Genomic DNA, 16,146 nt, shown 5'->3' on the forward strand with positions numbered 1-16,146 from the left:
ACCAGTTTGAAAGTATTTGTGAACAACATTATTTGTGAAACATGTAGATATATAAAGATGGACACGTCTGAGACACTATTGGAGGACTGTCATGTGTAACATGTTATGTATGAATGAATGTAATGCTTACATGTTATTGTGTATGGGTGTCATATGTGTTGATGAGTTTCGTGTGTACATGTTATTATGTATGTGTGAGTGTCAAATGCGAATCTCTTCCATGAAAACTACAACAAATTAATAATAATCTCTGTTTGTGGTGTTTCGTTAATAAATTCAAGGTCGCATATTTACTTACATGCGCGCACAGTTCCGTGGTACAGCTGTCAGCCTGGCTGACTCGGCTGTCATCCTAACTCAGCTGTCATCTTGGCTGACGCTGCTGTCAACAGAGCTAGCCAGTCAGTATAAAAGATAAGAAGATTAAAAGTGGGAAATTTAGAATGGACTAAGACTGGAGTGTGTGACGCAGTTGGAATAAAGTACTGGAATAGTTAATGATTTTGTTCTAATGCTTATAAAACAAGAAAAGGGTAAAAAACTTTAAAGAATGTAATGAATATAATGGAATAAGACTGTTGATCATACCAGGTAAAGTGACTCAAGAAATCGTAATGACACGATTGCAAACAAACCATACCCCCGGCCGGGATTGAACCCGCGGTCACAGAGTCTCAAAACTCCAGCCCGTCGCGTTAGCCACTAGACCAGCTAGCCACAATAAGATTCATCCAACTAGTTGGATGAATCTTATTGTGGCTAGCTGGTCTAGTGGCTAACGCGACGGGCTGGAGTTTTGAGACTCTATGACCGCGGGTTCAATCCCGGCCGAGGGTATGGTAGGTAAAGTGTATGTCGAAATTATGATAGTTCAAGTGATGGAAAAGACAAAATATGAATAACAAAGTAGTGAAAGGAATCTGTGGATCATGTGTAAACACTGAAATACATGAGTTAACAACACTCACATAAAAGAAAGCTGCACTTAGATGATATTAGAGTTAAAAATGCATTTAATCTTAGTAAATGTTTTGGCAGCTATAGTATTGAATTAAGTTATATTACTATATACAAGGTAAGCCATCATGTAGACCAGGTGTCACTGTGAACACACCTTTATTAACATACTATGTTAAAACTCTATACACACACACACACACACACACACACACACACACACACACACACACACACACACACACACACACACACACACACACACACACACATCATTATGTAGTTCATATAAGTTTTCTTCTGATGTTTACTTTTCACTCTTATCTACACATACACATCACTACAAACACACTACTACTAACGCACATATATACATACATGTGTACACGTTCTCATAAGCATATCTACACTCTCCCACACCATTCTTTAAATTAATAAATACTATATAAATGGCGTAAGAAATTTAAAAAAAATCTACATCACATAATTTAATATTTTTTAAGAAAATAGAAAGAGGGTTACAAAATTTTTATGAAATATTTTGGAAAAAGATGTAAATATGTGAAGAAGTGACTAACTTGAGAGACTTGTAGTTAAAACAAAGAAGATATTCTTATAAATCATCTTAATAAACATTTAGTTTAATTAGAATAATTTATTAAATAATTCTCTCAGTTTTCACATATACTCTTCTCTCACCTTCTCAATAATAACGTAAAAAATATTCACCACAACAGATGGAAAAAAAAACTCGGCGATGAAAATAATAACTGTCAACTTGGATGATTCGATCTCTGGACAATAATAATTTTGGTGGTGGCTGCCACAACCTGGCCAGTACGACTGTGTGTTAATGTCTCCCATACTGTTGTTATGTACTGTGATGTATCAATGTTAACATATATTACAATCTGAATGTTGTGCTGCACTATGTTGCTGAGATATATGGAACACTGAATGTTGTGGTGCACTATGTTGCAGAGATATATGGCACACTGAATGTTGTGGTGCACTATGTTGCAGAGATATATGGCACACTGAATGTTGTGGTGCACTATGTTGCAGAGATATATGGCACAGAGCCGGTAAGTAATGAAAAAGACTATAGAATGAAGAAGTTTGTGTCACAGGTCAAAGTATATCTCCGCTATTATGTCTTTCTTCACCACCATCGTTGTGTTGTGATGTGTATAAAGTCTGTCTGATACACCAGAGTTAATAACACTGTATGTAACCTGTTTGGTAAATACCCGATAGAAGACTTATTGGCAGGATTCTTTTCTTAGGATTCTGTTGGTAGGATTGAAGTGTGTAAGACTGGACGTTATTGGAGGAATACTACTGGAAGGATTGTTACCAGAAGACTATTGGTAGAAGACCTCTGGTAGGATTCTGTTGGAAATAGTGTTGGCAGGACTCTGTTGGAAAAGATTTCAGATAGCGGTTTATTTGTTACTTATAAAATGAATCAAGTCATCTGGAATTATAGTATTGCCTAAAACAGTATAGTAACAAACAAAACAATAAAGTAACTCACAAAACAGTATAACAATAAAGCAGTATAGTGACACATAAAACACTATAGTAACACATCAAACAGTAAATTAAGACATAAAACAGTATAGCGATACATAAATAAGTACAATTATACATAAAACAGCATAGTGGCACAAAAAAAAGCTTAATAACAATTAAAACAGCATATTAACACATAAAAAATAATATAACGTAAAACAGTATAATTACACAGAAGAACAGTATATTAAAAGTAACAATGTTGCAACATACAAGATCAGTACAGCACAATAACACAAGACCAGTACAGTACAATAACACAGAAGACCAGTACAGTACAATAACACAGAAGACCAGTACAATACAATAACACAGAAGACCAGTACAGTACAATAACACAGAAGACCAGTACAATACAATAACACAGAAGACCAGTACAATACAATAACACAGAAGACCAGTACAGTACAATAACACAGAAGACCAGTACAGTACAATAACACAGAAGACCAGTACAGTACAATAACACAGAAGACAAGTACAGTACAATAACACAGAAGACCAGTACAGTACAATAACACAGAAGACCAGTACAGTACAATAACACAGAAGACCAGTACAGTACAATAACACAGAAGACCAGTACAGTACAATAACACAGAAGACCAGTACAGTACAATAACACAGAAGACCAGTACAATACAATAACACAGAAGACCAGTACAATACAATAACACAGAAGACCAGTACAGTACAATAACACAGAAGACCAGTACAGTACAATAACACAGAAGACCAGTACAATACAATAACACAGAAGACCAGTACAATACAATAACACACAAGACCAGTACAGTACAATAACACAGAAGACCGGTACAGTACAATAACACAGAAGACCAGTACAGTACAATAACACAGAAGACCAGTACAATACAATAACACAGAAGACCAGTACAATACAATACCAGTAAGTACAATAACACATAAGACCAGTACAGAAGACCAGTACAGTACAATAACACAGAAGACCAGTACAGTACAATAACACAGAAGACCAGTACAGTACAATAACACAGAAGACCAGTACAGTACAATAACACAGAAGACCAGTACAGTACAATAGCACAGAAGACCAGTACAGTACAATAACACAGAAGACCAGTACAGAACAATAACACAAGACCAGTACAGTACAATAACACAAAAGTACAATACAATAACACAGAAGACCAGTACAATACAATAACACAGAAAACCAGTACAGTATAATAACACAGAAGACCAGTATAGTACAATAACACAGAAGACCACTACAATACAATAACACAGAAAACCAGTACAGTATAATAACACAGAAGACCAGTACAGTACAATAACACATAAGACCAGTACAGTACAATAGCACAGAAGACCAGTACAATAACACAGAAGACCAGAAGACCAGTACAGTACAATAACACAGAAGACCAGTACAATACAATAACACAGAAGACCAGTAAGACACAGAAGACCAGTACAGTACAATAACACAGAAGACCAGTACAGTACAATAACACAGAAGACCAGTACAGTACAATAACACAGAAGACCGGTACAGTACAATAACACAGAAGACCAGTACAGTACAATAACACAGAAGACCAGTACAGTACAATAACACAGAAGACCAGTACAGTACAATAACACAGAAGACCAGTACAGAACAATAACACACAAGATCAGTACAGTACAGTAACACAGATGAGAGGGAGAGGGATTGGTAGATTTAGTTTTATTGGACTGTAAGAAGGTTCTCGGCATATTACCACACAAGAAACTTGTACAAAAGCTAGAGGAGCAGGTAAGAAAAACACTGCAGTAGATCAAGGAATACCTGACATGAAGGAAACAACGAGTGTTGGTACGTGACAAGATGTTGGAGTGGGCACATGTATGGAGTGGGATTCCACAAATGTCACTCCTAGAACCTGTGACTTTTTTTTTTTTTTTTTTTTTTGTATATGTGAATGGCATGATAGATTCAGAGGTGTCCCAGTTCCCAGACGACATGAAACTAATGAGAATACAAGCGGACGAGGATCAGGAAAGGCTACAAATGGATCTGGACTGGTTGCAAGCCTAGTCCGACAAATGACTTTCGGAGTTTAACTCTACCAAGTGCTAAGTCATGAAGGTCAAGGAATGAGAAAGAACACTGCAGACGAATTACAGGCTCATCGGCCAAAGGCTGCAAACCTCACTTAAAGGAAAGGATTTTCCGGTAAGCATCATACCTAGCAGATCCCTTGAGGCTTACATCAACCATATAACTGATGCAGCATGTGGGCGTCTGGTTAATCTAAGAACAGCGTTGCGACATCTAAGAGTCATTCACGGTACTTTTCACCGTATATATCAGACCCATATCGGAGTATGCATCGCCAGTATGGAGCCCACACCTGTATCAGAGATGTGATACAGGAACAAGAGGACATCACTGGAAGTTGAAAATTCAGACGAGTCATAGGGATGTTAGGAAGTATTTCTTCACCTTAGAGTTGAATAATCAGAAGAGTAAAGTAGTAGAGGCAGGTTCCTACACAGCTTTAAGAAGACTCTTAGAGCAGGGAGAGGAGCTGTGAATCAACTTCTACAACCACAAACAGGTGAATTCAATTAGGTAAGTACACACACACACACACACACACACACACACACACACACACACTGAGGAGAGGTTTGTACCCAAGGGTAACAGGAATAATGAATAAGCCAGGATGAGCCCATGGTTCACCCAAAGGTGTAGGGAGGCAAAAACCAAGTGTGCTAGGGAATGGAAGAAGTATAGAAGGCAAAGAACCCAGGAGAATAAGGAGAGCAGTCGTAGAGCCAGAAATGAATATGCACAGATAAGAAGGGAGGCCCAACGACAATATGAAAACGACATAGCAGCGAAAGCCAAATCTGACCAGAAGCTGTTATACAGACACATCAGGAGGAAAACAACAGTCAAGGACCAGGTAATCAGACTAAGGAAGGAAGGAGGAGAGACAACAAGAAACGACCATGAAGTAGGTGAGGAACTCAACATGAGATTCAAAGAAGTGTTCACAGAGGAGACAGAAGGGGCTCCAGAAAGACGGAGAGGTGGGGTACACCACCAAGTGCTGGACACAGTACACACAACAGAGGAAGAAGCGAAGAGGCTTCTGAGTGAGCTAGATACCTCAAAGGCAATGGGGCCTGATAACATCTCTCCATGGGTCCTGAGAGAGGAAGCAAAGGCGCTATGTGTACCCATAACAAAAATATTCAATACATCTATCGAAACAAGGAGATTGCCTGAGGCATGGAAGACAGCAAATGTAGTCCCAGTTTTTAAAAAAGGAGACAGACATGAAGCACTAAACTACAGACCAATGTCACTGACATGTATAGTATGCAAAGTCATGGAGAAGATTATCAGGAGAAGAGTGGTGGAACACCTAGAAAGGAATAATCTCATCAACAGCAGCCAACATGGTTTCAGGGACAGGAAATCCTGTCACAAACCTACTGGAGTTCTATGACAGGGTGACAGCAGTAAGACAAGAGAGAGAGGGGTGGGTAGATTGCATTTTCTTGGACGTTTGACACAGTTCCACACAAGAGATTAGTGCAAAAACTTGAGGACAAAGCAGGGATAACAGGGAAGGTACTACAATGGATCAGGGAATACTTGTCAGGAAGACAGCAGCGAGTAATGGTACGTGGCGAGGTATCAGAGTGGGTACCTGTGACAAGTGGGGTCCCACAGGGGTCAGTCCTAGGACCAGTGCTGTTTCTGGTATTTGTGAACGACATGACGGAAGGAATAGACTCTGAAGTGCCCCTGTTTGCAGATAACGTGAAGTTGATGAGAAGAATTCATTCGGCCGAAGACCAGGCAGAACTACAAAGGGATCTGGACAAGCTGCAGAACTGGTCCAGCAATTGGCTCCTGGAGTTCAGCCCCACCAAGTGCAAAGTCATGAAGATTAGGGAGGGGCAAAGAAAACCGCAGACGGAGTACAGTCTAGGGGGCCAGAGACTACAAACCTCGCTCAAGGAAAAAGATCTTGGGGTGAGTATAACATCAACCAAATAACTGCTGCAGCATATGGGCGCCTAGCGAACCTCAGAACAGCATTCCGACATCTTAATAAGGAATCGTTAAGGACCCCGTACACCGTGTACGTTAGGCCCATATTGGAGTATACGGCACCAGTTTGGAACTCACACCTAGCCAAGCACGTAAAGAAACTAGAGAAAGTGCAAAGGTTTGTAACAAGGCTAGTCCCAGAGCTACGGGGTATGTCCTACTAGGAGAGGTTAAGGGAAATCGACCTGATGACACTGGAGGGCAGGAGAGGTAGGGGGGACATGATAACGACATGCAAACTACTGAGAGGAATTGACAAGGTGAACAAAGACAGAATGTTCCAGGGATGGGACACAGCAACAAGGGGACATAGTTGGAAGTTGAAGACACAGTTGAATCACAGGGATGTTAGGAAGTATTTCTTCAGCCACAGAGTAGTCAAGAAGTGGAATAGTTTAGGAAGCGATGTAGTGGAGGCAGGATCCATTCATAGCTGCAGAGGAATGATAAAACTCAGGGTTCAGGGAGAGTGACCTAGTAGCGACTAGTGAAGAGGCGTGGCCAGGAGCTAGAACTCGACCCCTGCAACCTCAGCTAGGTGAGTACAGCTAGGTGAGTACACACACACATACACACACACACACACACACACACACAAACCTGAACAATCTAAACCGACACTCACACACTGATCCCTCTGTCCCCACCCCCCACACCACAAACCCCACCCCTACAGCAACCCCTTATGGGAACTCTGCTCCCACCCCCACCGCAAACCCCCCGTAGGCCTCCGCCAGGGATCCCGATCCACCAACCCCAGTCTTCTCCCAGGATCACAGTTTTAGAAAAGAAGTTGAAGGTTTGGTACACGAACGCGGATGGAATAACGAATAAATATGAGGAGTGGCATGAAAGAATGAATGAGAAATCCTCAGACATATAGTTCAGACATTGAGGACATCACATATGAGAGGCCTCTTTGAGCTCCGTGTTTTTAATACACAGTAGAGTTACAAGTGGAGAGGGTAACAGGAGTTGAATGGGAAAAGCCAAACTATAAAAGGGGGGACTACACAGGTATGAGGAACTTCCTGCAGGAGGTTCAGTGGGACAGAGAATTGGCAGGAAAGTCAGTAAATGAAATGATGGAATACGTAACAATAAAATGCAAGGAGGCAGAGGAAAAGTTTGTTCCCAAAGGCAATAGAAATAATGGGAAGACCAACGAGAGTCCTTGGTTTACCCGAAGGTGTAGGGAGGCAAAAACTAAGTGCACCAGAGAATGGAAAAGGTACATGAGGCAAAGGACCCAGCAAAATAAAGAGATTAGTCGAAGAGCCAGAAACGAGTATGCACAGACAAGGAGGGAGGCCCAGCAACAATACGAAAACGACATAGCATCGAAAGTAAAGTCTGACCCGAAACTGCTGTATAGACACATTAGGAGGAAGACAACAGTCAAAGACCAGGTGATCAGGCTGAGGAAAGAAGGTAGGGAACTCGCCAGAAAGGATCAAGAGGTATGTGTGGAGCTCATCATGAGATTTAAGGAAGTATTTACATTGGAAATAAATGATATAAAATACCGACACAATGGAAATATAAACACATATGCAGTTTAATGTGAACCTTTATTGACAACGTTTCGCCCATACAGTGGGCCTTTTCAAGCCACAAACAGATCTGTTTGTGACTTGAAAAAGCCCACTGTGTGGGCGAAACGTTGTCAATAAAGGATCACATTAAACTGCATATGTGTTTATATTTCCAAGTACTTGGAAATACATTGGAGACAGGAAGGCCTCTGGGTGGACAGAACAGAGGGGGACACCAAAAGGATTATACCAACAAGTGTTGGATGACATACACACAACTGAGGAGGAGGTGAAGAAGCTGCTAAGGGACCTTGATACCTCAAAGGCAATGGGACCAGACAACATCTCCCCGTGGGTACTTAGAGAGGGATCAGAAATGCTGTGTGTGCCACTAACCTCTATCTTCAACACATTCCTTGAAACTGGGCAACTACCTAAGGTATGGAAGACTGCAAATGTAGTACCAGTTTTTAAAAAAAGAAGTTTCTTGGCGAGTGGTTCAGCTATGTTATAGAAGCCATTGTTCTGGTTGAAATTGTTGGTTATAGAGATAAGCGATGAAATTGTTGGTTATCTCGATAACCAACAATTTCAACCAGAACAACGGCTTCTTTAACATAGCTGAACCACTCGCCAAGAAACTTCTTCATCGCTATCCCACATAAGAACATAGAACACTGCAGAAGGTCTACTCACAACTTGTCCAATACCCCTGCCAAGCTACCCAAGAATTTATAACTCCACCCGGGAGATCATCAGATGCAGCATTCTCCACCTGACCTCAACATTCTGAACATGACTATAAATACTCCCGTACCTTCCACCCCAGGTAGATCTGTGTGTGTCTTGAAAAAGCCCACTGTGTGGGTGAAACGTTGTCAATAAAGGATCACATTATACTGCATATGTGCTTATATTTCCACTGTGTCGGTATTTGATACCATTTATATCCATAAAAGTTATTACTTGAGTAGCAGAAATATTTGTCTAACCTATTTTTATGCAACCCAAGTAATAACTTTTATAACCTTATACTCATGTGCAAGTTGATTGTTCTACCATATTGTATAACTACTACTACTACAACAAATATTACTACTACTACTACTACCACTAGTATTACACCTCACGCTATGTCCCTCTGTGTCCATGTATTGTTTGTAACGGCTTGACAAAGCTCCTGGAGAGCGAAACGTTGCCACAATAAAATATCACATTAGTTGCATTTGTGTCCTTTTACTTAACATATTGTGGGTAATTCTTCCAATATTAATACAGAATAAGTGTTACTCCAAGACAGAGGATGACACAGATGTACATAGATGGCTGACAACCACACGTTTTCTCTCTGCACAAACATTTGTTTTAGAAGCCATTGTTAATTACATTTTACCTAATATATTAATAATAACAACACACAAAATCCTCAAAGTCCAGGGACAATTGGGAAGTGAATGATGAGTGTATGTATGAGTGAGTAGATAATAAAGTGAGGCAGATGACCTACGACTCAGGGAACAATGAAGAAGACAGGTCTTGGATGGTGCCACTATGGAACCTACCACACAAGAATCAGTGTTACCTGACTTGACTCGATACTACATTGTCACTACCAACAAATTGCGAAATAACAGACTTATTAATTTTTGTTCGATAATTGGAGCATTTATCCGGCCATTTTTTTCTTTTGGTCCGAAATTGGTGAAATCAGTTAATGAGAAGCTGTACTGTGTAACAGGTGTGTGCTAACGTATCAATATAGTTGGTATCAGCTAATTTTGACTATCATCTTTACTATGTAGACGTTCATTCAGAAGAGTATTGATCGGAGAAGAGCATTCTTAATGACTGGCGTTGCTTTATGAAATCTTAATAATAATAATAATAATAATAATAATAATAATAATAATAATAATAATAATAATAATAATAATAATAATAATAATAATAATAATAATAATAATATACACCCGAGAGGTGTATCTCACAGAGTATGTGTTGAATTTACTTTAATCCCCTTTAGAGATCAAAATTTTCTTAACTGGTTGTGAACAGGTTACATACAGTGTTATTAACTCTGGTGTATCAGACAGACTTTATACACATCACAACACAACTTTGGTGGTGGTGGTGGTCGTGAAAAAACACATAATAACAGAGAGGAACTCTCACCTGGGAAACAAGCTTCTTCATTCAATAGTTACTTTCTTCTATTGTGTCTTTTTCCTTACTGGCTGTGTGCCATATATATCTCTGCAACATACTGCATCACACTGGTTCTTTGTTACTGTATTTGTCTTCTGAGTTATTGTATTGCTCTTCTGTATTTCTGCACTATTCTTATGTATTACCGTACTGTACTGTTCTTCTTTGTTACTGTACTGTACTGTTCTTGTGTATTTCTGTATTATACTTGTTTTGTGTATTTTAGCATTGTTATTGTGATTTGATTTTCTTGTGTTACAGTATTTTCTTGTTATACTGTTTTATGTTACACTTGTGTTTTAAGTGTTATTATGTTGTTATTATGTTGTTTTATATGTCATACTTTTTAATGTGTTACTATGCAGTTTTTACATGTTACTGTACGTGTCTTTTATGTAGTGTACTTACTGTAAGTCAGTGTTCCTGCGTGTTGCTGTACCGATTTTGTACATGTCTTTACTACTCTCGTTTGATGACATGCTGGCTGTATTCTTGAGGTAAGCTAAAGGTTCTGCTCTGCTATATACACCAAACACATCAAACATTCCCACTGTGCACTGCTCAACAGTGTCTCCCACACTGTGCACTACTCAACAGTGTCTCCCAGACTGTGCACTACTCAACAGTGTCTCCCACACTGTGCACTACTCAACAGTGTCTCCCACACTGTGCACTACTCAGCAGTGTCTCCAACACTGTGCACTACACAACAGTGTCTCCCACACTGTGCACTAAACAACAGTGTCTCCCACACTGTGCACTACACAACAGTGTCTCCCACACTGTGCACTACACAACAGTGTCTCCCACACTGTGCACTACACAACAGTGTCTCCCACACTGTGCACTACACAAGTGTCTCCCACACTGTGCACTACACAAGTGTCTCCCACACTGTGCACTACACAACAGTGTTTCCCACACTGTGCACTACTCAACAGTGTCTCCAACACTGTGCACTACACAACAGTGTCTCCCACACTGTGCACTACACAACAGTGTATCCCACACTGTGCACTACACAACAGTGTCTCCCACACTGTGCACTACTCAACAGTGTCTCCAACACTGTGCACTACACAACAGTGTCTCCCACACTGTGCACTACTCAACAGTGTCTCCAACACTGTGCACTTCACAACAGTGTCTCCTACACTGTGCACTACTCAACAGTGTCTCCCACACTGTGCACTTCACAACAGTGTCTCCCACACTGTGCACTTCACAACAGTGTCTCCCACACTGTGCACTACAGAACAGTGTCTCCCACACTGTGCACTTCACAACAGTGTCTCCCACACTGTGCACTACAGAACAGTGTCTCCCACACTGTGCACTACACAACAGTGTCTCCCACACTGTGCACTACACAACAGTGTCTCCCACACTGTGCACTACACAACAGTGTCTCTTGCATCAATCAACATTCCAAACACATTCTTTAACATCTCCCAGAATCCCTATTTTTTATATGTACTTTCCTCAAATTAAAAATATTAATCGAAATAAACCTATCCATAATACACACCAAAAATCAGTAACTCTCAGGAAATAATCTCGACCATCAAAATAGTCTCAATCTGACCACCAAAAATTTTCGACAGCCAATCCAGCAACCTGGTTCATTGTCTCATTGTTACTGTCTCCAGTACTGCTTTTTTTTTCTTCTTGTTTTTTTTTTTTTTGCAATGATTTCTTGCTCTAATACACATTTGAATTCCTAGTACCATAAATTTTGTTCTTTGCAAAAAGTATTTCTTTTGTATTTTAACTATTGCTAAATAGTGTCCGTCATAAATATATTTTATAACTCTAACACTGTGTGCGGCTTTGATCTGTTTCACTAGCACCGGCTGCAGCCTGAGTTAGACTAGCGTAGAGATAGCAGACTAATTATTTTAGAAATTCTTGTGTGATGACAGCGAAAAAATGCAGATAAATGCTACAACCTACTATGCAGACATAACTTTTGTACAATGCTTCAGTAGCTATAACAATCTTCATGTTAACTCCAAACAAGACTTAAGTCACTATGGTTCAGTATCTATGGTAGTTTTATAGGTTTCCTTCCAGCGGGACTGAAGTCACTTTGGTTCAGTATCTATGGTAGTTTTATAGGTTTCCTTCCAGCGGGACTGAAGTCACTTTGGTTCAGCATCTATGGTAGTTTTATAGGTTTCCTTCCAGCGGGACTGAAGTCACTTTGGTTCAGTATCTATGGTAGTTTTATAGGCTTCCTTCCAGCGGGACTGAAGTCACCTTGGCTCAGTAGTTACGGAAGTTTCAGAGGTATTCTGAAAGTCATTATACGTTATTCGTTTAATAGATACTTTAGTATTAAAGACATCTTCCCAACTAAGTTAGTCTCTGTGGTTACAATATCTTCAACAGATTCAAGAGCATAATTATGTAACCTTTCTGTATTTAAAAGACCTTCATAGTGAGATAAGTTTTAATGACAGAAAAATCATTGACCATCACAAACATAAAACAATAACTCACCCAAAAAAATACAAATTCGTGAGACCTGATTTAGTGACAAATATAATTTTGTCAGAGCATCTTACAGGCTGTCCGACACGTCTCCTTGTTAATGTCTCAGATAAACTTCCATTAATGAATATTATCTAATGTATAAGTGCAGTGCTAGTCACGGTATTATGCCGCCCCTCCCCCACACACGTACCAAAATACAAAGATTATAATATATATGCACACTTTCTGATTTTTTTACGTATAATCACGTCCGTCAGCCGTGTACGAAGACTCTCACACAAATTCTTGAGGGTTTGGGGAGGTATATTATTCCATGCCTCATGTACAGCAGCCTCCAACCGCAGGTTTGGCACGCGTGCCAAACCTGGCACGCCAACGACTCTGGTCTCATCTCAAAAAAAAAAAAAAAGCGACATTTATCACGTATCCGTTCCAAGAAAAGCGGGAAAATAGTCCGTCAATTCGAAAGATCATTCCACCATTTTTCGTGAAATTGAGTAGATAACATTAATCAGGTGCTAGTTTAAATGATCTGATTTCAGTTTAAGGTTCATCGTGCAGTTCGTACCACTAACCACAACACCGGTTTTCCCTCTTATTTTCATATATACGGTTAATATATGTATATCACTATTATAAATTCTATTTGCATCCTGCCCTTTACAGATTGACACAGGATGACGACCACCGGCCAAGAAACAATGTTATTCAAATGAAGAAGATATTAGAGATTTTGAGAATACTTGTCTGAAAAAATTGTCATGATTAAGAAAGATAATAAAGTATTATGCATTTTCTGTTCTGAATCAGTTGTTTGTAGAACTTCTTCTGTGAAGAAACATTTTGAAACTGCTCATAAAAACTTAAGCAAGAAAACTGAGCAAGAACAAAGGGAATTGATTTCTCGTGAACTGAGCAAGACGAAAAACAGTCTGATACTTTGTGGAAATTTATTTCGGGTAGGCCTAGTTCCAACTTAGTTGCTGCTAACTTTGAGGTCACCAAAGTTATTGCTCAACATGGAAAGCCACTTAGTGATGGAGAGCATATTAAATAGTTAGAATGTGCTCCTTTCCTTTTTGACAATCTTTCAGAAAAGGAAAAGATTATTCAGCGCATTAAAGGTTTGTCTGTGAGTAGATAAACGGTTAAGGATAAGATACTTAAGCTGGAGAGGAATCCAGCGGAACAGTTAACAAAGAATTTGGCTTCAAACTGTTATTATAAGCTATCACCATGCTGCTCAGTCTTTACTGTTATTATAAGCTATCACCATGCTGCTTAGTCTTTACTGTTATTATAAGCTATCACTATGCTGCTCAGTCTTTACTGTTATTATAAGCTATCACTATGCTGCTCAGTCTTTACTGTTATTATAAGCTCTCACCATGCTGCTCAGTCATTACTGTTATTATAAGCTATCACCATGCTGCTCAGTCTTTACTGTTATTATAAGCTATCACCATGCTGCTTAGTCTTTACTGTTATTATAAGCTATCACTATGCTGCTTAGTCTTTACTGTTATTATAAGCTATCACCATGCTGCTCAGTCTTTACTGTTATTATAAGCTCTCACCATGCTGCTCAGTCATTACTGTTATTATAAGCTATCACCATGCTGCTCAGTCTTTACTGTTATTATAAGCTATCACCATGCTGCTCAGTCTTTACTGTTATTATAAGCTATCACCATGCTGCTCAGTCTTTACTGTTATTATAAGCTATCACCATGCTGCTCAGTCTTTACTGTTATTATAAGCTATCACCATGCTGCTCAGTCTTTACTGTTATTATAAGCTATCACCATGCTGCTCAGTCTTTACTGTTATTATAAGCTATCACTATGCTGCTCAGTCTTTACTGTTATTATAAGCTATCACCATGCTGCTCAGTCTTTACTGTTATTATAAGCTATCACCATGCTGCTCAGTCTTTACTGTTATTATAAGCTATCACTATGCTGCTCAGTCTTTACTGTTATTATAAGCTATCACCATGCTGCTCAGTCTTTACTGTTATTATAAGCTCTCACCATGCTGCTCAGTCATTACTGTTATTATAAGCTATCACCATGCTGCTCAGTCTTTACTGTTATTATAAGCTATCACCATGCTGCTCAGTCTTTACTGTTATTATAAGCTATCACCATGCTGCTCAGTCTTTACTGTTATTATAAGCTCTCACCATGCTGCTCAGTCATTACTGTTATTATAAGCTATCACCATGCTGCTCAGTCTTTACTGTTATTATAAGCTATCACCATGCTGCTCAGTCTTTACTGTTATTATAAGCTATCACCATGCTGCTCAGTCTTTACTGTTATTATAAGCTATCACCATGCTGCTCAGTCTTTACTGTTATTATAAGCTATCACCATGCTGCTCAGTCTTTACTGTTATTATAAGCTATCACCATGCTGCTCAGTCTTTACTGTTATTATAAGCTATCACCATGCTGCTCAGTCTTTACTGTTATTATAAGCTATCACCATGCTGCTCAGTCATATGTGAATATTTCACCATAAAAACTGTTTCCCGTCGGAGTCCTGAAGCCTCCTAGATCCACCTCACATACATCATGAGACGGACCGTCGGAGTCCTGAAGCCTCCTAGATCCACCTCACAAACATCATGAGACGGACCGTCGGAGTCTTGAAGCCTCCTAGATCCACCTCACAAACATCATGAGACGGACCGTCGGAGTCCTGAAGCCTCCTAGATCCACCTCACAAACATCATGAGACGGACCGTCGGAGTCCTGAAGCCTCCTAGATCCACCTCACAAACATCATGAGACGGACCGTCGGAGTCCTGAAGCCTCCTAGATCCACCTCACAAACATCATGAGACGGACCGTCGGAGTCCTGAAGCCTCCTAGATCCACCTCACAAACATCATGAGACGGACCGTCGGAGTCCTGAAGCCTCCTAGATCCACCTCACAAACATCATGAGACGGACCGTCGGAGTCCTGAAGCCTCCTAGATTTACCTCACAAACATCATGAGACGGACCGTCGGAATCCTGAAGCTTCCCAGATCCACCTCACAGTAATAATGAGACGGACCGTCGGAGTCCTGAAGCCTCCCAGATCCACCTCACAAACACATCCATCTTCCTTTCGATTTTTTTTACAATCCACTGACATTAATTTGTAGGTAAGTATCTTGTAATTTAGTTTACTTATCCGTCAGACAGGAAAGATAACTCGTCGTGTGCACTTTATGCCTTCGATTGTATTTCATATATTGTTGTCACTTGTAGTTGACGTTACACC

At 39.9% G+C, this 16,146-nt stretch overlaps 1 pseudogene; it reads left to right on the plus strand.

Annotated features, from left to right (window-relative positions):
• Window positions 1-298: 298 nt before the first annotated feature.
• On the plus strand, window positions 299-14,155 carry LOC138851248 (uncharacterized; annotated as a pseudogene).
• Window positions 14,156-16,146: the final 1,991 nt, after the last annotated feature.

The sequence above is a fragment of the Cherax quadricarinatus genome, unplaced genomic scaffold (genome assembly GCF_038502225.1).
Source record: "Cherax quadricarinatus isolate ZL_2023a unplaced genomic scaffold, ASM3850222v1 Contig180, whole genome shotgun sequence".
In the NCBI taxonomy this organism is placed as follows: domain Eukaryota; kingdom Metazoa; phylum Arthropoda; class Malacostraca; order Decapoda; family Parastacidae; genus Cherax; species Cherax quadricarinatus.